We start from the raw sequence: 26233 nt of genomic DNA on the forward strand, positions 1-26233 counted from the left end.
TGCCAATATTTTTATTTTGTATTGTATTTTTTCATAATTTTTGGTAAATATCTGAAGTTATTCTTTTGAAATTGCAGTAGAACATAATTTTACTTTCACTGTGTGAAGGAGTCTTACTACTTGTTGGTCTTTCATCATGTCCAATCTTTCTCTTTGCACATATAAGTGGCACAAAAGAAGTAGGTCAGTTGTACTTGGGAGTGACAGTGTGAGTCAAATAATAAAAATTCTAATGTCAAGAAATAGCACACCCGTTACATCAAAAAACAATTTTTCACACAACTAGTGTGCTACTTCGTCAAGTCAGCATTCTTCAAAAACAATTGCTGAAAATGATGAACAAAAGTTTGATGACAGTGGGCAGAGACGTATGAGGGGAAATGCTGATGTAATGGGTGCTCAGGGGGTACCAATGGAAACTGCAACATTTAGCATCACCACACAGTTTTCACACTACAATTTCTAGGTCGTTGGCATTGGCAGAAATGAAAACAACAGAAAGTCAACATGAAGTACTGTGGATAAATCCAATAAGTGATGAAACCGAAAGACAGACTCTTCAGACACCATTTATTGTGCACTTACAAGCAGTTACCATTGTTAGCAAAGTGGTTATCCCCAACTATGAATGCACATCATTTTTCTTTCAGTTCTTGTTCTAAGGGGGATAAGCAGGTTTCCAGCTTTCTGATGTACAAAATATCAGATAATAAATCAGTACTTAAACATACAACTCTAAAACCGGCAGCATATTTACAATGTGCGGCCGATATTTTTATAGACCCATATGTCAATACTTTTTCCATTGATATATTGATACTTTTTTTCAATATATCAAGAGCTGATAATTATGTTTTTTTTTTTAATATAGATATATCGGATTCCCAATATCTTTAAAAATATCAAGTCCTATTTGAGATAGTGCACAATGAGAATCTTTCCTTCTCAAAATGTCATTTTGCTGTGGCTGAAATAGAACACAGGATAACAGAACAATTTAAAACTGTTAGAAGCTGTGAAGAACTATCCACAACTGATTAATATGACATAACTTCTCAAAAAAATCCAAAATTCGAAAAACCCTTCATCCTGGTTTCTGATAGTAGTAACTTTCAGTTGGGGGTAGTTGTTTCTCACACTCTGAATAGGGCTGAATGCAATTACTCGACAACTGAAAAAGAATTATGTGCACTTATTTAAGACATAAAAGATTGCTGATGTTTTTTAATCAACTGATAATTCATTGTAGTAATAGATCATGCAGAACTGAAATGGTTGCTAAACCTGTGGGACTCCAGTAGCAGGAACCAGATGGGCCTTGCATTTTAGTGAATACCAGTTTAAGGTAGTTCATCAGCCCAGAAAACTCCTTTGCAGTGCAGATGGATCAAGTAGGAAAGTCTGAGTATGTTTCACAATTGGCAGAGAGAAAAGAGATTAATTAATGAACAAGAGGCTGAGATGCAGTTCCAGTCCTGGAAACAATATCATAAATTGAAAGTAGTTGATGGAATCCATTACAAAAGCACTGCTAAAGGGAATTGTATCATCGTAACTTATAGCCTATGAGTACAAGTGTTAAAAGACCGTAATCATGACAGACCATTAGCAGGACACAATGGCAAAAAAGAGCAACTTATCAATGAGTAGCACATATCTGTTGGTGGCCAAAACAGATACTTTCATTTATGTTGAAGTTGTGAGTCATGCAGTAAGCAGAATGATGTGGGCAAAACTAAAGTACAACTGCAAGAACCTCCAGAAACAAGTGAACCTTTTGAACCAATTTGCCTTGATATTATAAGTCCTGTACAAAACAAAAGATGGAAATCATTGTATCTTGACAATTCTGAATGCTTATCAATACATGTATTAGTGACACAAATCTTGGACCAAAGACCTAAGTTTGTGGTGCATGTTTTTGTTAAAAGTAGATTTTGAAATTTAGCTCACTTTCTTCTATAATTAGCAGTCATGGTTCCACTTTTACTGCTGAAATGCTAAACCAGATATGCTGATTGCTGAAAGTTGACAAGCTAAGGGCAACACCAGCTCATCCTGAGTAGGAGATGCGATTGTACTGGTATGATGATACAGCTGCTTTAATAGCTTATGTGATCAAACAACTACAATGTTCAAGTCACATATTAGGGGAAATGCACAACTTTATTTAAAATATTGGCTCAGTATTGTTTTAGGATCAAGCCTTGCACCAACTACTTTTGTGCCCAGCAGCTAAACTAGTTGCAAAATTGTTTTAACTCCTGATCTTGGAGTCTAAATTTTCTATAAAAATGGCAAAAGATTGTATTCTTTGAGATAACTGCTTGTAGGCAACGTCAAAGGAATTCAATTACCTTCAGTAAATCACACAAATAATTGGAATAGTGGTCCTACAGACATGTGTGTAAGCATGAAATAAAAAAGTAATAAAAAACAATTGCAGTAAAGATTGCATATCTTAGTGGTAGCAGAGTTCCCAAAGACTAACTCAACATCAGTGGTGAAACATACCCATTCTAATAAAAGGTATACAAAATAATCACTAGATCAGAAATAATTCAAGTTCATTGTAGTGATTAATATAAATTATCTAACTGCATGTAATCATACTATATTCTAACTATTTAACTCATAACCATTCTTGAGTACTTGTTCTTGCTGTACAGGTCTGTTTAGTATTACTCTGACTACAAGTCTGCCTAAAATTTGCAAACAACAACTTTCTTTTGTGGTCTGGCTTCTGTAGGACAAGTGAAATAAGAACTGTAAAAGTGACTATTATACCGAATATTATCTTTGAAAAGTTACTTAAAATCACTTATACCATTTACAGGGCAGAATATGATTTATGGTATTGGTAGGTGGGAATTCACCAGACATGGCCTGCATCTCAATAGGAAAGGGAAGGGTAAACTGGATGGGATGATAGTAAAATCTTTAAGGGGGAAGGAGGGAGGGGCACTGAAACTCACAGGAGTACTTTTTTAAGCTAAGATCAGTGTCCAATCATCCTTCATTGGTAGAAATTAATCTTAGTGAGAAGTTCAGACAGGCAGCTATTAGAGATGTTAAAATATCACAAGATACTCATAACAGTAAAGTGAAAAATAATGTTAGTATGTCACGAGACACATAGAAGCACAGTGAAAAAATAATGCTAGTATATTGCATCAGAATATCAGAGGATTAAAAAGCATAGTAGATGAGCTTCTTGTTTGTTTAAAAGATTTAGAAACTGAGGGTGGAATAGATGTACTATGCCCGCCTGAACAGCATATAGTCACAGGTATGGAAATGGTAAATGTAGGTGGATATAAGCTTTCAGCACATGTAAGTAGAGACACTATGGAGAGAGGAGGAGTTGCCATATATCTTAAAACTGGCCCTAGTGTGAAAAATTTGGAAACTAAAATAATTTGCATAGAGCAACATATAGAAGCATGTGCATGTGAGCTTAAACTAATTAATGGCACTTTTATAATTGTAGCCATGTATAGGTCCCCACTGGGAAATTTTCAGCTATTTATGAAAAACTTGGATTCTTTGTTGAGATTTTCTGAAAGAGTCTGATAAAAAGCTTGACATGGAAGTATTACTTGGTTCTTTCAATTTGACATCAGTTATTGATTTCCCTACTCAGGTGGTACAGGAAAGCAGCACACAGATAGATAATGTTTTCATAGACCAAGATAAATTTAATCAAATAAAAACTTTTCTGTTAAGAATGGTCTATCTGATCATGATGCACAGCTAGTTACAGTATATGGTATAGCTCCATACAATAATGCAAAATGGTACTCCAAAATATTGTGTCCAATTAACACTTTAACAATACAAAACTTTAAGGAAATCTTTCAACAATTAGACTGGGATGAGGTGTACGGGGAACATGATGCTAATTAAAAATTTAACCTATTTCATGATACCTTTGTGAGTATATTTCAAAACAGTTTCCCTAAGAAAACAGTGAAATATAATTGTTAGAAACCATGTAAAATGCCATGGCTTACTAAAGGGATAAAAATATCTTGTGAACAGAAAAGGGAAATGTATCTTATAGCTAGGAGGAGTAATGATCCCAAAACAGTGAAACATTATAAAAACTACTGCACTGTATTAAGAAAAGTTATTAAAAAGTCCATAAATATGTGCATTATGTCTGAGATTAGCACATATGATAATAAAAGGAAAACAATTTGGAATATTGTTAAAAGGGAAACAGGGCAACTGAGAGTACAGCAATACTGCATTTCTATCAAACACAATGAAAAGATTGTTAACAAGAAGTCAGAAGTAGAAAACATGTTTAATAGTCATTTTTTAAGTGATGTAGAGAAAATAGCATCCAGCCATTCGTTAGAAAATGCAAGGCAGAGTATGGAAGAGGCAATTCCTACACAATTTGATAAAATTGAAATTCAACCCACCTCTCCTGAAATTAGGAAAATAATAAAATCACTCAAAAGTAAAAGCTCACATGGAATTTATGGCACTTCCAACAGAGTACTAAAAGCTTGTTTCCAACAAATAAGTAGGATTCTCAGCTACATATGTAGTAACACACTGAAACAGGGCATTTTTCCAGATATACTATAATACACTATACTTAAACCATTGCATAAAAAAGAGATAGGTCTGATGCTAACAGCTACCACACAATCTCAATTCTGACAGCTTTATCCAAAATTCTTGAAAAAGTAATGTATTCCAGAGTAGCATCACATATCTGTAACAATGAAGTACTAACAAAATGTCAATTTGGTTTCAGAAAGGCTTTTCAATAGAAAATGCTATATATGCTTTCACTAATCAAATATTAAATGCATTGAATAACTGAACATTACCCATTGGGATATTTTGTGATGTCTCAAAGGCTTTTGACTGTGTGAATCATGAATTTCTTGTAGATAAGCGTAAGTATTGTGGTATGATTGGGACAGTGCACAAATGGTTTAATTCATACTTAACTGAAAGAATGCAGAAGGTTGAAATCAACAGTACAGATAGCCTGCAAAAGTCATCAAAGTCCTCTAACTGGGGAGGTATCAAGAATGGCGTACCACAGGGTTCAGTCTTGGGTCCCTTATTGTTCTTAATATATATTAACGACTTGCCACTCTGAATTCATGAAGGTGCAAAGCTAATTCTTTTTGCTGATGATACAAGTAAAGTAATCACACTCAACAAGCAAGAATCCGCTGAGGAAATTGTAAATAATGTTTCTTGGAAAATTATTAAGTGGTTCTCTGCAAATGGTCTCTCCCTAAATTTTGAGAAATACAGTTTATACAATTCTGTACAATAAATGGTATAACTCAGATATTCACAGTACATTCGCAATACATATATTCACTTATAACATTTGTCATTAACAACCCACCCCAATTCAAAAATAACAGCAAAGTTCATAGCTACAATACTAGAATACTAGAAGACTAGAAGGAAGGATGATCTTCACTATTCTGGATTAAATTCCACTTTTGGCACAGAAAGGGGTGAATTAAGCTGCCACAAAAATCTTTGGTCATTTGCCAAATAGTATTAAAAACCCGACAGATAGCCAACTAACATTTAAAAGCAAATTAAAAGAATTTCTATGACAACTCCTTCTCCTCAATAGATGAATACTTAGTTATGAAGCAGTAACTGAAAAAAAATAATTATTTTGTGTAAAGAAAACTTATCTTGAAGTGACACATTCCACATCATTACAAAATGTCGTATTCGTGATCTATGAAACAAGGATTAATGTATGTATATTATTTAAATTTGTATCAGCAGTACAAGCTAAAGGTGCTGTTTGTAACTTGAATATGTAAAGACTGGAAAAACCTGAAAAATATCTTGGTCCTCTGATCGATGCCCTTAAATGGAATAATTTTAGATTGCTTGTTGTTACTGAAAAAGGCAAAAAACAATATTTGAGTAAATTTGAATTTGCCATGTAGTGGCAGCATGTCGGCATCCACTAGTGATGTTCTGTTGACTGGCAGTGCTGCAGATGTAAAACGCTAGAAATGCTGTAATAATTAAAATCATGATGTAGGGTATGTATTAACCCTTAAAATATACAATTTCACACCTTATTATCACTTTGTCATATACAGTGACTACATTCGATATGACAGAGGGAGAGAGAGATGGCGGCTACTGATCCCACTTCTTTATAACAAAAAGAAAAAGATAATATTAGTTAATACCCTTTCCAGGGATAATATTTCATATATATAGTTATAATTTTCAGACAGATCTTTTACTCACATTTGACTGCTATTCAGTTTTGTATTCAGATTTACTCTCATGAAACATTTCTCACAAAAGGGGGGGGGGGGGGGGGGAATAATAAAAACTGTAAATAAATTATGCCATTGAGATACATAGTCACATATCCTGTCCTGTTGTTGGGGATGCTATAATGCCACCTGGAAGACTAGGGGGATACTTTCCAAATGTCTGTGCCTAGGATTCCACTTAAGCATCTGTCATTTTAGTACAAAAAATTTTTTCTCTTATATTTTCATGCTTATTGCAATGTTTATATATAGACTCACTCAATCACCTTTCCATCATCTCCAGTTTCATAGTACGGTTCGTTAACATTGTATCGGTACAAAATTTTACAATTGTTTGCAGGGTTTTGTAGAGTCCCTAGCAATATTGGAGATACCCTGTATATTATGGTATGCAGGGAACTATTTGCATTTTTTGGTCCTCCATTTGGACAAGGGCTGAAGGAATACCCCAGAAAACCCCAGCAGAGCAAATAGATTATTCCATAAGGTTCAGGAAAAACTGAAACTTTTACAATATTACTACAAACGTTCTTTACAGTCATATACTTTGAAGAAATAGAATTTCATCAATTGTGAGGCTTTGTAGTTCAATCTTTGGAACATCTAGGGTTTTTTTTTTTTTTTTTACATAAACTGTTCATGCAAAATTCACAATGTTGGCACATCCACACGTGATAAAATTTTCAAATTAGAATATTTGTTATTCAGATTCTTCAAAATGTTTGTTTACATGGTGAATAAATACAAACAATTCTCTTAGTTTTATACAATATTGTTAGAATTATTAATTTTTGCCTCCTGCCATTGACTTGAAGTGTTGTCGGATTTTGTCAAACACCGTTGGTGGTCGTTGTGGAATGGAGGTGTGGTGTCTGGAACCCATCATTGTAATTTGTTATAACACCCAGCCGGAACACAGTGTCAGGTCACAGAGCCTGGACCCACTAATTGCACAGCTGCATGGCTGGAACTCGTGTAAGCTGGAGTAATTTGGCGTCGCTCTTCTGCTCCAGTGTACAGCATAGCAGTTCAGCTCATCAGGAATTTGTGCATGAAATTAAATTCACATTGCCGTATTATATTCTGACTAGAAACAAATGAATTTTGCTGTGGGATAGAATGTTAAAAAATTATTATTGCTCTTATTGTTAAGTGCAGAACCAGTTTCAGTCACTGCCTATCACATGGCTTCTGCTTAATTATTAGTGTCCTCACAGTCCATAACATGGTTGCCTTGCTTACTTCATTCATTAAAGAATTCATTAATACTTAAATATTGCTTCACTCATTAGTCTTAGTAAAACTTGCCGCTTGTCACAGCACAGGCATTATGTAAGAATCCAGCTACGATGACTATGTGCACTCTACTCACTGTCGCAAAAACGTTTTTACTCCAAGAACGTGCATCACTCATTCATTCAGTGTCCAGTGCAAGGCAGGAATACACATTGTTGTTGCGGAATAAGTGTTATATTTTGATTTTAGTAAAGTACCGCTGTATTTGCATAGCACTTTAGTTCGGTTCACTCAATTATACTGTGTTCTTTGTGTTGTCAGGAAAGAATAAAGCATCACTAGACACAGTCTTTCTGATACCTAGTGTCTTTTGTTGTACATTTTCTGTGTGTATACTGACGTCTCACCACAGATTGTACATCATACTGGTTAGCATTCAATATTACACTTTGTTCTGCCACTAACCACTGTTAATTTGCAGTCAGTTAGCACAAAACCATTTGTCCTGATTGCTGCCACTGTAGTCTAATCCACGAACAATGTTGGTTCATGCAGGCTGAGACAAGGTCGGAGATTGCATTGTTGCTGGTTCCAAGTGACAGTTGTGGTATATGCATACTCGTGCTTTGTGCTTGATGAAAGCATGTATTCCACAAATTATGTCTCTCATTCGCTTGTATAGAATTTGTTGCTCACCACCACCATCAGCCCTGACGACACACAACAAGTGGAATAGAAATTTATTAAATACCTCACTGCAATTGTGTACAAGGCTCGCACTGCATGCAACATTCACAGTACACTGTTCAAAACACTGCTGAACACTCATTGGCTGTTGGAGAACATGTGTCATCGGTGTGCAGAATGAACTTAAACTCAACCACAATCTTTTCTGACTCCAGCCGTTACACACTTTGAATGGAAACTTCACATTTCCACAGATTAGCATTTTACAATATTTGTTCAATGTCAATTTCATTTATGTGAAATAGTTCACATTTTGATACATTTATCTGCGTGTGAACATCAATGTACCTATTTATTTATATTTCTTATCATGTCAAGTTTTTCCAATCAATTGATTGTCAGAACTGGTATCCAGACTCTGGCTTGGCTTTACAATAATTCTCTCTTGTTATTCATTAATTAAAAAATATCATGCTCTCTTATATGCTGTCATTAACCTGTAGGATTGCCATGTATGTTCTTGTTAGACAATTCATAAACAATGAAGCTAATAATAGCCATTTACAACTACTATAAAAATGACAATTTTTTTAAACACTTACATACTTAACACAAACATAATTTTTAAACACTTACATACTTAACACAAACATAACATAATAAAGCAAGGTTCCTGAAAAGAGTTAAATTTTGATGTAAGTTGCACAACTGAGCAAAAGCATGCACTCAAATGGCATGACTTCGTCTAAATTGGATATTTCTTTTATACTTGAAATCCTGATAGCATCAGAGATGACACAACACTTTCAATGTGCTAGTAAGCCACACAGATAATCATCCTTCTCCATAATTCTATCTGATCCTTCTTTCCTTATATGGTTACTGTAATTGTGCAGCACCAGTTACAAATAAAATATTAAAGGTTTAAAAATGCTTATGCATCTATTCTTTTAAGTGATGACTGCTAAACTATTACAAATAAGGTCTCTTTCATTATTTAACTCCTCTCCTTTCCTTTTACTTCACTCAACTATCTCAAAACAGAAATATTTAGTTACTTTCTCGTAATATGCTTAAAATATGTAACCCTCTGTCAACTACAGACTTATTTGCACAGATGCATTTTGCATTCTTGTTAGGCAATTCATAAGCAATGAAGTTATTAATAATACTATATACTACTATATACTACTATAAAAAATGAAAATTTTTGAAACACTTACATACTTAACACAAACATGACATAATAAAGCAAGGGAATTCCTGTATCTACTGTACCTGGGTGTATTTTGCTTCAAAGCACCCACCGAACAGCACCTGGAACACATAGTACAAGGATTTCCCACCTATATCAAAGATACTAACCATTTCCTAGATCGTCTGAAATCTGTGCCCATCCCACTCCCACCACACACCTTGCTTGTCCCTCTATATCAACATCTCCCACATACATCGTCTGTCTGCTGCTGAAGATTTCCTCTGTCATTGCCCACCTGATACCAAACCTATATCACCCATTCTACTTACCTTAATCAATTTTATGCTTACCAACAACAACTTCACCTTTGAGGGGCAGACTTACAAACACAACAGGGGTATGGCTGTGGGAACCGGGATGGCTCCTTCCTATGCCGACCTTTTCATGGGTTGCCTGGAGGGGGCTTTCCCAGGATCCATGTCTTCATCCCTTCTTTGGTTTACATACATTGATGACATCTTTACCATATGGACTCATGGTGAGGCAGTCCTGTTAAAATTGCTGGAATCTCTGAATACATTCTCCCAATTAAATTTCACAAGGTGTTATTCCGAATCCTGTGCTGCTTCCCTTTATGTTGATCTCATCCTCACCGAAGGCCAGCTACGCACTTCCGTCCACATTAAATCTACTAACAAACAACAGTACTTACATTTTGACAGTTGCCATCCTTTCCATGTCAAACATTCCCTCCCATACAGCCTTGGCATTCAAGGCAAACTTATTTGTTTGGATGCAGACTTTTTACAGAAATACACCACCATTCTCAACTTGGCCTTCACTGGATGCAATTACCCCACCAGCCTAGTTCAAAAGCAGGCTTGCTGAGCCATCACAGCCAATCCTGGTGCTACTGATCCTTCCTATAAACAACTTTGGAGCACAGCACTGTTCACTCAGTATTATCCTGGTCTGGAATGTATTAATCAGCTACTTTGACAAGTCCATCACTTTCTAAAATCATGCCATGAAATGAGATCCATTCTGTCCGAGATTTTGCCTACCACTTCAATTAGCTTTCCATCACCCTCCCAATCTCCACAACATTTTTGTCAGACCCTATGCTCCTACTTCACCCATCTCCCTACCCTATGACTCCTATCCCCGTAACCATCCCTGCTGCAAGGTTTGCCCTATGCACCTTCCAACCACCACCTATACCAGCCCTGTAAGTGGCAAGACATATACTTTCAATTGGAGAGCCACCTGTGAAATGACACGTCATATACCAGATGTAACAGATGTTGTGTAAACACTGTTCAGCCTTTTACATTGGCATGACTGCCTCCAAAGTATCAGTGCAGATGAATGAACATAGGCAGAGGGTGTATACTGGCAACACAAAATATCCTGTAGCAGAGTATGTTCTACAGCATGACAATCATGACCTCGGTGCCTGTTTCACCATACGTGTCATCTGGCCTCTTCCCCAAGACACCAGTTTCTCAGAATTCCACTGGTGGGAACTAGCACTACAACATTTACTTTGTTCTCACCACCCACCTGCCTTAATTTACATTAATTTCTCATTCCGCAGCATTTCTTCATAGTAACTACTCCTGTCTTCATTTGTTTTTAGTTTTTGACATATTTCATGTTCTTACCTGTCTTTTTTTTTACTGTCCCCCTCCCACCTCTGTTATGTACAATGGATTTAGCTTCCACTCTTATTGAGTCATGCACAGTGTTTTAGTAGTAATCTCTGTCTTACGTATTACCCTGTCTTCCACCTTTAAGCTCTCAAGTTTTCAAATCTTGTCTAGTGCCGTCCCCAACAATCAGTCTTTCCTTCTCATCCCAACCTGTAAGTCTCCCCTGACTTGTAGTTCTGGGTGACTTTTATGAGATCTACCCCTTGTCCTAGACCTCTCCAGTCCTTTTCCTTCACCCTTCTTTCTTTCCCTTCAGCCCTTCTGCCTGAAGAAGTAGTTACTGGCTCCAAAAGCTTACCTAATTATAACCTCACTTTACATGTTTGTTCTACAGCCACTTGGTGAGTAGATTTTTTATCTATCCAGTTAAATTATAGTGTCAAAACTTGATTGCTTTCATTGTTGTATCTTGGTGTATTACTGACTATACGTCTTCAAATATTTGTAAAGGTACAATTCCTTTATCGTGTTAGTTTCCACATCTGCCAAAACATACCTACAAATATGTGGTACATCTACCATCTTATAAGGCCCTGAATACATCATTTGCCACTCCTTGTTCATTTTATGTGACAAAGATGACATAGTATGGTTTTTTAACAATACTAAGTTGCCTAATTGGTAATTTACAGTCTTTTTCATGTGTTTGTCAAATTTAGCCTTTTGTTTTTGTGCATATCTAGTGAAATTATAGAACTTCACTCATTTTCTTCTCTCTAGACTTAGCAATTCTTGGCAGTCTAGGCAAAGGCAAGAGCAGTTCAGTCATCCCAGGCATACCCAACATAATCTCAGTTGGTGTGTAGCCTGTCACTATGTAGGGTAGATTGTTATGTATATTTTTAGATAGCAGTACTAACTCAGCCCGTCTGGCATACTGTTTTGATGCATGTGTTTGCGCAAAATGATTGACCTCTTTGAAAATCCTCTCCACTGGCCTGGCTTCTGGATGAAATGTTGCAAATGAGATATGCTACACCCTTTGATCTGCAAGGAAAGTTTTCCATGTGAATACTATAAACTATGATGTGTTATCTAATAGGCTAGCATGATGTTTTCCAGTTTTTTGTATGTAATCTCTCAGAATATTTTTAGTTATAGGATTCACAGTTAAAGTCTTCATGGTATTCAACTTTAAATATTTTTCAAATATATCATAACAACTAGCAGATATTTGAGTCCACCCCTAGCTGTGGGCAAAGGTCCTCCAGCAACCACTGAGACTAAATGCTGTAGGCAGGTGGCAATGCTTCTAGTTCTGTGACAGAGTATGACCTTTTGCAGGTGGATAGTGCCCTGCTAGTGAAACCAATTATTATTATCTCTTTGTTTCCATCAGTCTTGTCAACTTGAAACAAACACACCCCCACACCATATGAGGATGCATCTATCATTAAGCAAAAATCATTTTCTATATTATGATGGTAAAGAATGTCCACGTTTATTAGTGCATGCTTAATACCTTTGAAAGCTTGCTGACATTCTTCGGACCAGACCCATGGGGTATTTTTATCTAATGGATTCAAGAGAGCATCACTGCTGAGTAGCTGGTCAGACGCAAATCATTAAAAAAAAAGGATATAAGACCCATAAATACTTTAAGTTGTTTCTTTGTCTTTGGCCATAGGGATTCCTCAGTGGTCTCCATTTTCTTCAGATTGGGAACTACTATGGTACATCCCAGGAATTTTATTTGCTCCCTCCCAACTTCGATTTTTCTAAATTTTTATGCCACAATCTGGAAACTTCCTTGACACTCTTCCACATAAATCAAAATGTTCTTCCCATGTGGAGGTGGCAGTCAGCAAGTCATGTGATGCTTTCACACGTGGCTCTGCCTTTGATCGTGTACACCTTCCGGGTTACAGGACTGGAGTAAGTGGTGGTGGGAGGGTACATGGGACAGGTTTTACACCGGGAGCCAGAGGGTAGGGAAGGTGGTTTGGGGATTTCATAGGGATGAACTAAGAGGTTACAAAGGTTAGGTGGACGGCGGAAAGACACTCTTGGTGGAGTGGGGAGGATTTCATGATCTCATTTCAGGGCAGGATTTGAGGAAGTCGTATCTCTGCTGGAGAGCCACATTCAGAGTCTGATCCAGTCCCGGAAAGTATCCTGTCACAAGTGGGGCACTTTTGTGGTTCTTCTGTGGGAGGTTCTGGGTTTGAGGGGGTGAGGAAGTGGCTCTGGTTATTTGCTTCTGTACCAGGTCGGGAGGGTAGTTGCGGGATGCGAAAGCTATTATCAGGTTGTTGGTGTAATGGTTCAGGGATTCCGGACTGGAGCAGATTCATTTGCCACGAAGACCTAGGCTGTAGGGAAGGGACCGTTTGATGTGGAATGGGTGGCAGCTATCATAATGGAGGTACTGTTGCTTGTTGGTGAATTTGATGTGGACGGACGTGTGAAGCTGGCCATTGGACAGATGGAGGTCAACGTCAAGGAAAGTGGCATGGGATTTGGAGTAGGACCAGGTGAATCTGATGGAACCAAAGGAGTTGAGGTTGGAGAGGAAATTCTGGAGTTCTTCTTCACTGTGAGTCCAGATCATGAAGATGTCGTCAATAAATCTGTACCAAACTTTGGGTTGGGAGGTCTGGGTAACCAAGAAGGCTTCCTCTAAGCGACCCATGAATAGGCTGGCGTACGAGGGGGCCATCCTGGTACCCATGGCTGTTCCCTTGTTGGTATGTCTGGCCTTCAAAAGTGAAGAAGTTGTGGGTCAGGATGAAGCTGGCTGAGGTAATGAGGAAAGAGGTTTGAGGTAGGGTGGCAGGTGGTCGGCGTGAAAGGAAGTGCTCCAACGCAGCGAGGCCCTGGACGTGCGGAATATTTGTGTATAAGGAAGTGGCATCAATGGTTACAAGGATGGTTTCCGGGGGTAATATATATACACTCCTGGAAATTGAAATAAGAACACCGTGAATTCATTGTCCCAGGAAGGGGAAACTTTATTGACACATTCCTGGGGTCAGATACATCACATGATCACACTGACAGAACCACAGGCACATAGACACAGGCAACAGAGCATGCACAATGTCGGCACTAGTACAGTGTATATCCACCTTTCCCAGCAATGCAGGCTGCTATTCTCCCATGGAGACGATCGTAGAGATGCTGGATGTAGTCCTGCGGAACGGCTTGCCATGCCATTTCCACCTGGCGCCTCAGTTGGACCAGCGTTCGTGCTGGACGTGCAGACCGCGTGAGACGACACTTCATCCAGTCCCAAACATGCTCAATGGGGGACAGATCCGGAGATCTTGCTGGCCAGGGTAGTTGACTTACACCTTCTAGAGCACGTTGGGTGGCACGGGATACATGCGGACGTGCATTGTCCTGTTGGAACAGCAAGTTCCCTTGCCGGTCTAGGAATGGTAGAACGATGGGTTCGTGACGGTTTGGATGTACCGTGCACTATTCAGTGTCCCCTCGACGATCACCAGTGGTGTACGGCCAGTGTAGGAGATCGCTCCCCACACCATGATGCCGGGTGTTGGCCCTGTGTGCCTCGGTCATATGCAGTCCTGATTGTGGCGCTCACCTGCACGGCGCCAAACATGCATACAACCATCATTGGCACCAAGGCAGAAGCGACTCTCATCGCTGAAGACGACACGTCTCCATTCGTCCCTCCATTCACGCCTGTCGCGACACCACTGGAGGCGGGCTGCACGATGTTGGGGCGTGGGCGGAAGATGGCCTAACGGTGTGCGGGACCGTAGCCCAGCTTCATGGAGACGGTTGTGAATGGTCCTCGCCGATACCCCAGGAGCAACAGTGTCCCTAATTTGCTGGGAAGTGGCGGTGCGGTCCCCTATGGCACTGCCTAGGATCCTACGGTCTTGGCGTGCATCCGTGCGTCGCTGCGGTCCGGTCCCAGGTCGACGGGCACGTGCACCTTCCGCTGACCACTGGCGACAACATCGATGTACTGTGGAGACCTCACGCCCCACGTGTTGAGCAATTCGGCGGTACGTCCACCCGGCCTCCCGCATGCCCACTATACGCCCTCGCTCAAAGTCCGTCAACTGCACATATGGTTCACGTCCATGCTGTCGCGGCATGCTATCAGTGTTAAAGACTGCGATGGAGCTCCGTATGCCATGGCAAACTGGCTGACACTGACGGACGCGATGCACAAATGCTGCGCAGCTAGCGCCATTCGACGGCCAACACCGCGGTTCCTGGTGTGTCCGCTGTGCCGTGCGTGTGATCATTGCTTGTACAGCCCTCTCGCAGTGTCCGGAGCAAGTATGGTGGGTCTGACACACCGGTGTCAATGTGTTCTTTTTTCCATTTCCAGGAGTGTATATATACCTAAAAACAAAGATGATGTGACTTACCAAATGAAAGTGCTGGCAGGTCGACAGACACACAAACGAACACAAACATACACACAAAATTCAAGCTTTCGCAACAAACTGTTGCCTCATCAGGAAAGAGGGAAGGAGAGGGAAAGACGAAAGGATGTGGGTTTTAAGGGAGAGGGTAAGGAGTCATTCCAGTCCCGGGAGCGGAAAGACTTACCTTAGGGGGAAAAAAGGATGGGTATACACTCGCGCACACACACACACACATATCCATCCACACATATACAGACACAAGCAGACATATTTAAAGACAAAGAGTTTGGGCAGAGATGTCAGTCGAGGCAGAAGTGCAGAGGCAAAGATGTTGTTGAATGACAGGTGAGGTATGAGTGGCAGCAACTTGAAATTAGCGGAGATTGAGGCCTGGTGGATAACGGGAAGAGAGGATATATTGAAGAGCAAGTTCCCATCTCCGGAGTTCGGATAGGTTGGTGTTAGTAGGAAGTATCCAGATAACCCGGACGGTGTAACACTGTGCCAAGATGTGCTGGTCGTGCACCAAGGCATGTTTAGCCACAGGGTGATCCTCATTACCAACAAACACTGTCTGCCTGTGTCCATTCATGCGAATGGACAGTTTGTTGCTGGTCGTTCCCACATAGAATGCATCACAGTGTAGGCAGGTCAGTTGGTAGATCACGTGGGTGCTTTCACACGTGGCTCTGCCTTTGATTGTGTACACCTTCCGGGTTACAGGACTGGAGTAGGTGGTGGTGGGAGGGTGCATGGGACAGGTTTTACACCGGGAGCGGTTACAAGGGTAGGATCCGGAGGGTAGGGAAGGTGGTTTGGGGATTTCATAGGGATGAACTAAGAGGTTACGGAGGTTAGGCGGACGGCGGAAAGACACTCTTGGTGGAGTGGGGAGGATTTCATGAAGGATTGATCTCATTTCAGGGCAGGATTTGAGGAAGTCGTATCCCTGCTGGAGAGCCACATTCAGAATCTGATCCAGTCCCGGAAAGTATCCTGTCACAAGTGGGGCACTTTTGTGGTTCTTCTGTGGGAGGTTCTGGGTTTGAGAGGATGAGGAAGTGGCTCTGGTTATTTGCTTCTGTACCAGGTCGGGAGGGTAGTTGCGGGATGCGAAAGCTGTTGTCAGGTTGTTGGTGTAATGGTTCAGGGATTCTGGAATGGAGCAGATTCGTTTGCCACGAAGACCTAGGCTGTAGGGAAGGGACCGTTTGATGTGGAATGGGTGGCAGCTGTCGTAATGGAGGTACTGTTGCTTGTTGGTGGGTTTGATGTGGACGGACGTGTGAAGCTGGCCATTGGACAGGTGAAGGTCAACATCAAGGAAAGTGGCATGGGATTTGGAGTAGGACCAGGTGAATCTGATGGAACCAAAGGAGTTGAGGTTGGAGAGGAAATTCTGGAGTTCTTCTTCACTGTGAGTCCAGATCATGAAGATGTCATCAATAAATCTGTACCAAACTTTGGGTTGGCAGGCCTGGGTAACCAAGAAGGCTTCCTCTAAGCGACCCATGAATAGGTTGGCGTACGAGGGGGCCATCCTGGTACCCATGGCTGTTCCATTTAATTGTTGGTATGTCTGGTTTTCAAAAGTGAACAAGTTGTGGGTCAGGATGAAGCTGGCTAAGGTAATGAGGAAAGAGGTTTTAGGTAGGGTGGCAGGTGATCGGCGTGAAAGGAAGTGCTCCATCGCAGCGAGGCCCTGGACGTGCGAGATATTTGTGTATAAGGAAGTGGCATCAATGGTTACAAGGATGGTTTCTGGGGGTAACGGATTGGGTAAGGATTCCAGGCGTTCGAGAAAGTGGTTGGTGTCTTTGATGAAGGATGGGAGACTGCATGTAATGGGTTGAAGGTGTTGATCTACGTAGGCAGAGATACATTCTGTGGGGGCTTGGTAACCAGCTACAATGGGGCGGCCGGGATGATTGGGTTTGTGAATTTTAGGAAGAAGGTAGAAGGTAGGGGTGCGGGGTGTCGGTGGGGTCAGGAGGTTGATGCAGTCAGGTGAAAGGTTTTGTAGGAGGCCTAAGGTTCTGAGGATTCCTTGAAGCTCTGCCTGGACATCAGGAATGGGATTACCTTGGCAAACTTTGTATGTGGTGTTGTCTGAAAGCTGACGCAGTCCCTCAGCCACATACTCCCGACGATCAAGTACCACGGTCGTGGAACCCTTGTCCGCCGGAAGAATGACGATGGACCGGTCAGCCTTCAGATCACGGATAGCCTGGGCTTCAGCAGTGGTGATGTTGGGAGTAGGATTAAGGTTTTTTAAGAAGGATTGAGAGGCAAGGCTGGAAGCCAGAAATTCCTGGAAGGTTTGGAGAGGGTGAGTTTGAGGAAGAGGAGGTGGGTCCCGCTGTGACGGAGGACGGAACTGTTCCAGGCAGGGTTCAATTTGGATAGTGTCTTTGGGAGTTGGATCATAAGGGGTAGGATTAGGATCATTTTTCTTCGTGGCAAAGTGATACTTCCAGCAGAGAGTACGAGTGTAGGACAGTAAATCTTTGATGAGGGCTGTTTGGTTGAATCTGGGAGTGGGGCTGAAGGTGAGGCCTTTGGATAGGACAGAGGTTTCGGATTGGGAGAGAGGTTTGGAGGAAAGGTTAACTACTGAATTAGGGTGTTGTGGTACCAGATTGTGTTGATCGGAATTTTGAGGTTTTGGAGGGAGTGGAGCTGGAAGTGGGAGATTGAGTAGATGGGAGAGACTGGGTTTGTGTGCAATGAGAGGTGGTTGAGGTTTGCTGGAAAGGTTGTGAAGGGTGAGTGAGTTGCCTTTCTGGAGGTGGGAAACCAGGAGATTGGATAGTTTTTTGTGGTGAAGGGTGGCATGCTGTTCTAATTGGCGGTTGGCCTGTAGGAGGATGCTCTGAATAGCCGGTGTGGATGTGGGAGAGGAAAGATTGAGGACTTCCTTCATGAAATCCTCCCCACTCCACCAAGAGTGTCTTTCCGCCGTCCGCCTAACCTTCGTAACCTCTTAGTTCATCCCTATGAAATCCCCAAACCACCTTCCCTACCCTCTGGCTCCTACCCTTGTAACCGCCCCCGGTGTAAAACCTGTCCCATGCACCCTTCCACCACCACCTACTCCAGTCCTGTAACCCGGAAGGTGTACACAATCAAAGGCAGAGCCACATGTGAAAGCACCCACGTGATGCATTCTATGTGGGAATGACCAGCAACAAACTGTCCATTCGCATGAATGGACACAGGCAGACAGTGTTTGTTGGTAATGAGGATCACCCTGTGGCTAAACATGCCTTGGTGCACGACCAGCACATCTTGGCACAGTGTTACACCGTCCGGGTTATCTGGATACTTCCTACTAACACCAACCTATCCGAACTCCGGAGATGGGAACTTGCTCTTCAATATATCCTCTCTTCCCGTTATCCACCAGGCCTCAATCTCCGCTAATTTCAAGTTGCTGCCACTCATACCTCACCTGTCATTCAACAACATCTTTGCCTCTGCACTTCTGCCTCGACTGACATCTCTGCCCAAACTCTTTGTCTTTAAATATGTCTGCTTGTGTCTGTATATGTGTGGATGGATATGTGTGTGTGTGTGCGAGTGTATACCCGTCCTTTTTTCCCCCTAAGGTAAGTCTTTCCGCTCCCGGGACTGGAATGACTCCTTACCCTCTCCCTTAAAACCCACATCCTTTCGTCTTTCCCTCTCCTTCCCTCTTTCCTGATGAGGCAACAGTTTGTTGCGATAGCTTGAATTTTGTGTGTATGTTTGTGTTCGTTTGTGTGTCTGTCGACCTGCCAGCACTTTCATTTGGTAAGTCACATCATCTTTGTTTTTAGGTATATATATATATATATATATATATATATATATATATATATATATATAATAGAAGGAAACATTCCACGAGGGAAAAATATACCTAAAAACAAAGATGATGTGACTTACCAAATGAAAGTGCTGGCTGGTCGACAGACACACATACGAACACAAGGTGTATGTTTGTGTTCGTATGTGTGTCTGTCGACCTGCCAGCACTTTCATTTGGTAAGTCACATCATCTTTGTTTTTTTATATATATATATATATATATATATATATATATATATATATATATATATATATAGACACACACAAAGATGTAACTTACCAAATGAAAGTGTTGGTATGTGGATAGAGATGCTAACAAACAGAAACACGGTTGCTTCATCAGGAAAGAGGGAAGGAGAGGGAAAGATGAAAGGATGTGGGTTTTAAGGGAGAGGGTAAGGAGTCATTCCCATCCCGGGAGTGGAAAGACTTACCTTAGGGGGAAAAAGAGACAGGTATACCCTCGCGCACACACACACACATCCATCCGCACATGTACAGACATTTGTAAAGGCAAAGAGTCTGGGCAGAGATGTCAGTCGAGGTGATGTTATTGAATGACAGGTGAGGTATGAGCAGCGGAAACTTGAAATTAGTGGAGGTTGAGGCCTGGTGGGTAACGGGAAGAGAGGATATACTAAAGGGCAAGTTCCCATCTCTGGAGTTCTGACAGGTTGGTGTTAGTGGGAAGTATCCAGATAACCCGGATGGTGTAACACTGTGCCAAGATGTGCTGGCCGTGCACCAAGGCATGTTTAGCCACAGGGCGATCCTCATTACCAACAAACACTGTCCGCCTGTATCCATTCATGCGAATGGACAGTTTGTTGCTGGTCATTCCCACATAGAAAACTTCACAGTGTAGGCAGGTCAGTTGGTAAATCATGTGGGTGCTTTCACATGTGGCTCTGCCTTTGATCGTGTACACCTTCTTTGCCTTTACAAATGTCTGCTTGTGTCTGTAAATGTGTGGATGGATATGCGTGTGTGTGCAAGTGTATACCTGTCCTTTTTTCACACTAAGGTAAGTCTTTCCGCTCCCGGGATTGGAATGACTACTTACCCTCTCCCTAAAACCCACCTCCTTTCGTCTTTCTCTCTCCTTCCTTCTTTCCTGATGAAGCAACCGTTGGTTGCAAAAGCTTGTATTTTGTGTGTGTGTTTGTGTTTGTTTGTGTGTTTATCAACATGCCAGCACTGATTGTGTATGGTCTGAGGGGGACTGACAGTGAAAGACACTTATTTTAATATATGTGTAGTATTTGTGAATTGTACACATTTTGAATGGTGGTCTATATAATTTATTTTTGTGATTGTTTTTAAATTTGGTGAGCTTACCAAAGGTTTATAAGGGCCTGTGAACAGCCACTCCTGCTCATTCTATGTCAGACGGTCACTGAGGTGACACGTATGTTGGAGAATGGGTAGGTTGGTTTAGAAACTGTAAAGTATTGGATTTTGGGCAGCAAGTAGTTGTGTAAATACTTTAATGTTCAATAAAATTCTTCAGGATATGTGACTGCAACATAAATACCAGTTTGTAAAATTCTCCAATCTTTTGGCCATTGTTGCAGAAGGGCTTCCTCAGCTTTTTTTGCCGGCTGCTGAATGAGAAAAACTAAGTTCTTATGTACTAGTGGAAGAAGCTGATTTCATAATCTGACAGGATATTTAGTATGAGGAGGAGGGGTGTTAGACATCATTTACTGGTGTCTGCTTTATTTCTTGTCACTGGTGGAAACAGGCGAACGAGAAACAGGTGGCATCTGTGGCATACCATCATTTGCATGCCTCATGCTACCTGTTGCTGGATGGTACGTGTCAGTACTCTATGTACAGACAGCCACTGTGGTCTCCTCTGTACCTGTGTGGGTTGAATTTGCAAATTCTGTCATTCCATAACAATGTTAACACTGGCAGCCATGATGCTGGTAGTCTGCACCCTCTTCTCTAGTCCTGCTCAGCTATTTCTTTTGCCACTCTGATCTCCTCCTTAAGGTAAGTGGCTGTTCCACTGGTACACAGCCTTCTCAAAATTTTATCTGTCTGCCATACTCATCCTGACATTCTGCCACCATTTGAGTTAATGTGTTGTCTCAGATGAATGTATCTTTTATGTACAGATCTCTGTGTGCTAATCAGTCATCTCACTTACAAACAATAGTCCACACTCACAACCAATTTCGTAGACTCCAGAAGTATGTAGCTTCTTGACTACAATTTTCATTGTACCAAAGACTTCTTTTTTTATTGCTGCTTCAGAAACTTGGCTTGATATCTGATTGGTAAAGATTTTTGTCCACTTTTTGGTGATCCCTAATATGTATGGTAATAGGACAGTGTTTCCTTCTGCTCTACACTACGGCCTTCATCCTCTGTCATATTTTTATTTATCATCTTCATCCAATAACCACTGGCTCCAAAGATAGACTGGAGGCTTTTTAGTTCCACCCGGAGATCTTCTTCTTCACTGAGTATCGGGCCCTCTTGGTTAAAGTGTGCAGGGTGCATTTCTTTTGCATAAGGTGATGGTTGGAGAAGGTATGTACATAGCTGTCAATGCTGGAGGAGTTTTTGTGGCCAAGTTTATTGTCAGGTATTTGGTAAACTTCCACCCTCTGTTCATAAAACTCCCCTTTCCACCTGCTGTGGTTGTTAACATTGATGCATTAGTTCATACACATTGGGTGCCACACATTGGTCTAGGATGTTCTTGAACTCTGACATTGTACATTTGTGAATAAAGATTTCACATTAAAACTAACTACCAGATCTGTAGCCCAGCTACACTTTTCCTTTAAAAGTGTCATAAAACAGAGACATTAACCTACAAATCTATGTGTAGCTCACTATAAGTTGAAGCCTTGGAGCTAGTATTCTTGCTTGTTTGCAGATCAGTGAATTAATACTATTTGCTGTGAGCCTTAAAGGAAATGCTTCTTGGTGCACCTCCAGTACCACATATATCCTTGTGCCTGTGGAACTTGCCAAAATAATCAAATTGGCACAAGCACTGCTAAGGCAAACTAGGATGAACTTCAACGCAGGCAGAAGACTCATTCCACAAGTTCCACAGGCACCAATGATATATGCAATTCTGAAGGTGCAGAAAGAGGCCTTTCTTTTAAGGCTTGTGTAAATAGTATTGATTTGTCAACCTAAAAACTGGCAGAGGAACTGGCCCTGAAGATTCAACATCTAGTGAGCCACACAGATTCATAAGTTAAGGAGGAATGTATCTGAGCCATGGAACTGATGGTTAGTTTTGACATGAAGTCTTTATTCTTGAATGTACCAGTTTCAACACCATGAACATCCTAGAGGAACGTGTGGCACCTGTCTTCAACCTGTGTGTCATTGTTTAATGACCACCTATTTCATGTGAAAAGGGAAGTTTTATACACAGATGAACAATGTAGCCACACATTCCCCTTTCTCCTCTATTGCAGCAGATATCATTATGAGACATTTGAATAAACAGCTCAAAACTTGCCTTATTATGCCCTGAGTGTTGCCTCTGGTATGTTGTGATATCCTCATCACCTGGGCACATGGAGAAGTAGTGCTGTAGAACTTCCACCAGCACCTCAATTAAAACTATTTAATTTACTATGGAGATAGAAAAGAATGGGGTGCTGACTTTGGTTGACTTGGAAGTTTACCAAAAATATGATATTAAACTTGGCCACAGAATATACAAAGCAGTCAGAAAGACTTTTGAAAAGCTTGTAAGGGTGTTGTAGGAGAGGTTGTGCTAAGAAATAATGGTTAAGAAAAGAATTCAGTATATTGTGATCTTTCCCAGTTATTTAGCACTGAAGTTAGACAGTCAGGTCATTGGACAAGCAAATTCAAGCAATTGCACACACTAAAATGTGAGTTACCACTTGTTGAAATGCTCATTACTAGTTAAAATTTGTGTTTTTCTGAAGTGATAAATTGAAGCTAGTTGAGCAAACACTACATTTGTATGGTTTGAGGACACCAAACATGTTTGATGACACTGCCTCTGGCAGGCTGTTTGAACCTGCACATGCAAGTTTCACTGCAGGAAAACAAGAGCGTCATACAGAGAAGCCATGATGTGCTGCCATTGAGACCAGATGTATTATCGACTATTGATTTTTTAATTTTTAATTAAAAGTCACTGTTTTGTTAATTACCTTACAATTACATTTATGGTGATTGATCTGTGAGGCTGGAAGATTACATTTTATAGATGTGTTTTTAATCGTTTACTTTTTATAATGGCTTTTATACAATTGTATGTTTTCCATTTCCAGGTTAAGAGCAATTTTTATGTGGATTTTAAGTATGGATCTAATTCCACATATAGTATGTCAGTACATGTTTTGTGATCAGATGCTCATTTTATCATGTGAAGTAATTTTAATCAATTACTACGCATACCGCACTTTAACCATTACATTTGCGATACTGGTTAATCCTGTACACTTGCTATAATGCCCTCTGCTGGCCTCAGTTTCTTTGTATACTTACTATGTACCTACATGTTTAGTTTGATGCTGATACTACATCAGAATATTTTATGGTATGTATGACTGGTATACATGGCTGTTAATCATGTAAACACTTTTTATCTTTCTTATGTAGCACCAGGCCTTTTATAGATTTAATTCAGCAAACTGAACTTAGTTGGTTACACACCGTTTTCGTTTGTAACAGATCTGAAGATGGCAGTAGCCGAAACTGGTAATAGTGAAGTTTAAAAGTTTGTGTGATCAAGACAGACCTGTAAAATAAAGTGAATACATTCAACTGGGTTATAGCATTGACAAACAAAATGACAGGATATGTAACTATGAATCCCAGAGGAATAATTTATAAAAATTTTCCATGTTTTTTTTTTTTTTTGTTGAAGTGAAAATCTGGATATAAAACTGAATATCAGTGAAATGTGAGTAAAAGATCTGTGGACTGAACATTATAACTATGTGTATGAATTATTGTTCTTGGAAAGGGTATTATGTGATGTTGTCTTTTTCTTTTTGCTATAAAAAAGTGGAGTCAGTTGCCACCATCTCTCTCTCTTTCTCTCATACATTTTTGTATACTTAAAGGTTAATATATGCATCAGATATTAATTCAGTTATCATTTATAAAAATCTTGCATCCTGCATGTCATAGTTTTAATTATTACGGTGTGTCCAGCATCTTCTAACTGCAGCACCACCAGTTAACAGACCATTACGTCACCATTACACGGCAAATTCCAGTTTTCTCAACTATTGCTTTTCACCTTTTTCAGTAACAGCAAGAACTATCTAGGATCATTTCACTTAACGGGGTCTATGAGAGCATCAAGCTATTTTTCAGATTTTCCCAGTCTTTACAGATTTTTATATCCAAGTTACGAACAGCAGTTTTGGCCTATACTACTGATAGGAATTTAAATAATATAAATTATGTTCATCCCTATAAATGATAGAAGAGATTTTAAGTAACTTTTCAACAATACTATTCAGAATAATATTCACCTTTACAATTCTTATTTCGCTCTTGTCCTACAGAACCCAGACCACAACAGAAATTATTTTTCGCAAATATTAGGTAGGCTTGTTGTCAGATTAATACTACACAGAACTGTACAGCAACAAACGAAATAACAGTCACCCTCAAATGTGGGGTTTGATTAAAATAGAAGTCAATACTTCATGTATATAAAATTGAGATGAAATTTTTCTTTCATGCTAAACCTGAGAAAGAGGAGAAAAGACTAACACTGAAACTAGAACAAAACAATATTCTACTCTGAGATGAGAGTAATGCTGTATTGGAATTGAAAATTTAAAGCCAAACATGAATATACAGAAACTAATGGTGTTGCAAAATTCTACATTTAAGACAGTTATTAATGAAACAAGAGTGTCATTAAGCAAAAACAAGGGACATTTTATCTTTGAAAACCATTCAAGTTCACATACTGTGGCATATTTTAAACTATTAATTGTGTATGTCACTTTGTGCTATTTGATTTAAAGTGATAGTGTTTATATATGTAACTTTAATTGTGTGAAGATATATAATGCGATTAGGGATCAGATATGGTAAAATCTGGACCTACAACGGGTTCAGAACTCAGTTCAGATTTAGTGTAAAATGAAAATGTACTGGAGTTAGGTACTGCCAAAAGTGATAGTGTAGCCACTACTACAGCAGAGACTATGCTGTGGGCAGGTGGCAATAGCCAAACAGAACCCATTTCACCTACTGCTATTCATAGATAGAAGTAGTAGTACAGGCAGCACGTACTCTGATGGGTAATGGGTTACAAGCAGATAGAACAATAACGGCACTGATACATATACTGCTGCCAGATCCATTTCCTGAATTATTATGAGAACTTGAAGAACGAGATAAAGAAAGGAACAGGCAAGTAGAATAGAAATTGGCCAAATGTGGTAAAGAACACAACAGACAATTTGAACAAAAGCTAGCTGAGCCTGGCAAGGAACTAGTGTCACAAAGAAACAATCAGTATGAAAAGATACAGTCGGAAATATCCAAAATGAAGAAGGCTTATCAGGAACTTCCAGATTTAGTATTAATCTTGCTATTGAAGTAAAAACTTTACAGTCTGCACATAAAATGTTGAAAGATGATGTGCAAAACCTGACTAGCCACATAGAGCACCTTGAAATAACACATCAAGAAAACAATTATCAGCACTTAGCTGACCAGGCTAAATAGAGAAAGAGTTTAGTGACTGACTAGAGGTGAAAGACAATGAGATTGTGAGTCAGATTAATAAAAAGGTAAAAGACACAATCCAGCAAACCAGCAACAGTGTAGCTTTCAGTAATAATCAGATGCTGAAGTTTTTAAAACTGAAATAGACCAGACAGATGAAAAACTAAAAGACGAGCTACCACATTGCCAACTTGA

Source organism: Schistocerca cancellata, chromosome 3 (genome assembly GCF_023864275.1).
Source record: "Schistocerca cancellata isolate TAMUIC-IGC-003103 chromosome 3, iqSchCanc2.1, whole genome shotgun sequence".
Classification (NCBI taxonomy): domain Eukaryota; kingdom Metazoa; phylum Arthropoda; class Insecta; order Orthoptera; family Acrididae; genus Schistocerca; species Schistocerca cancellata.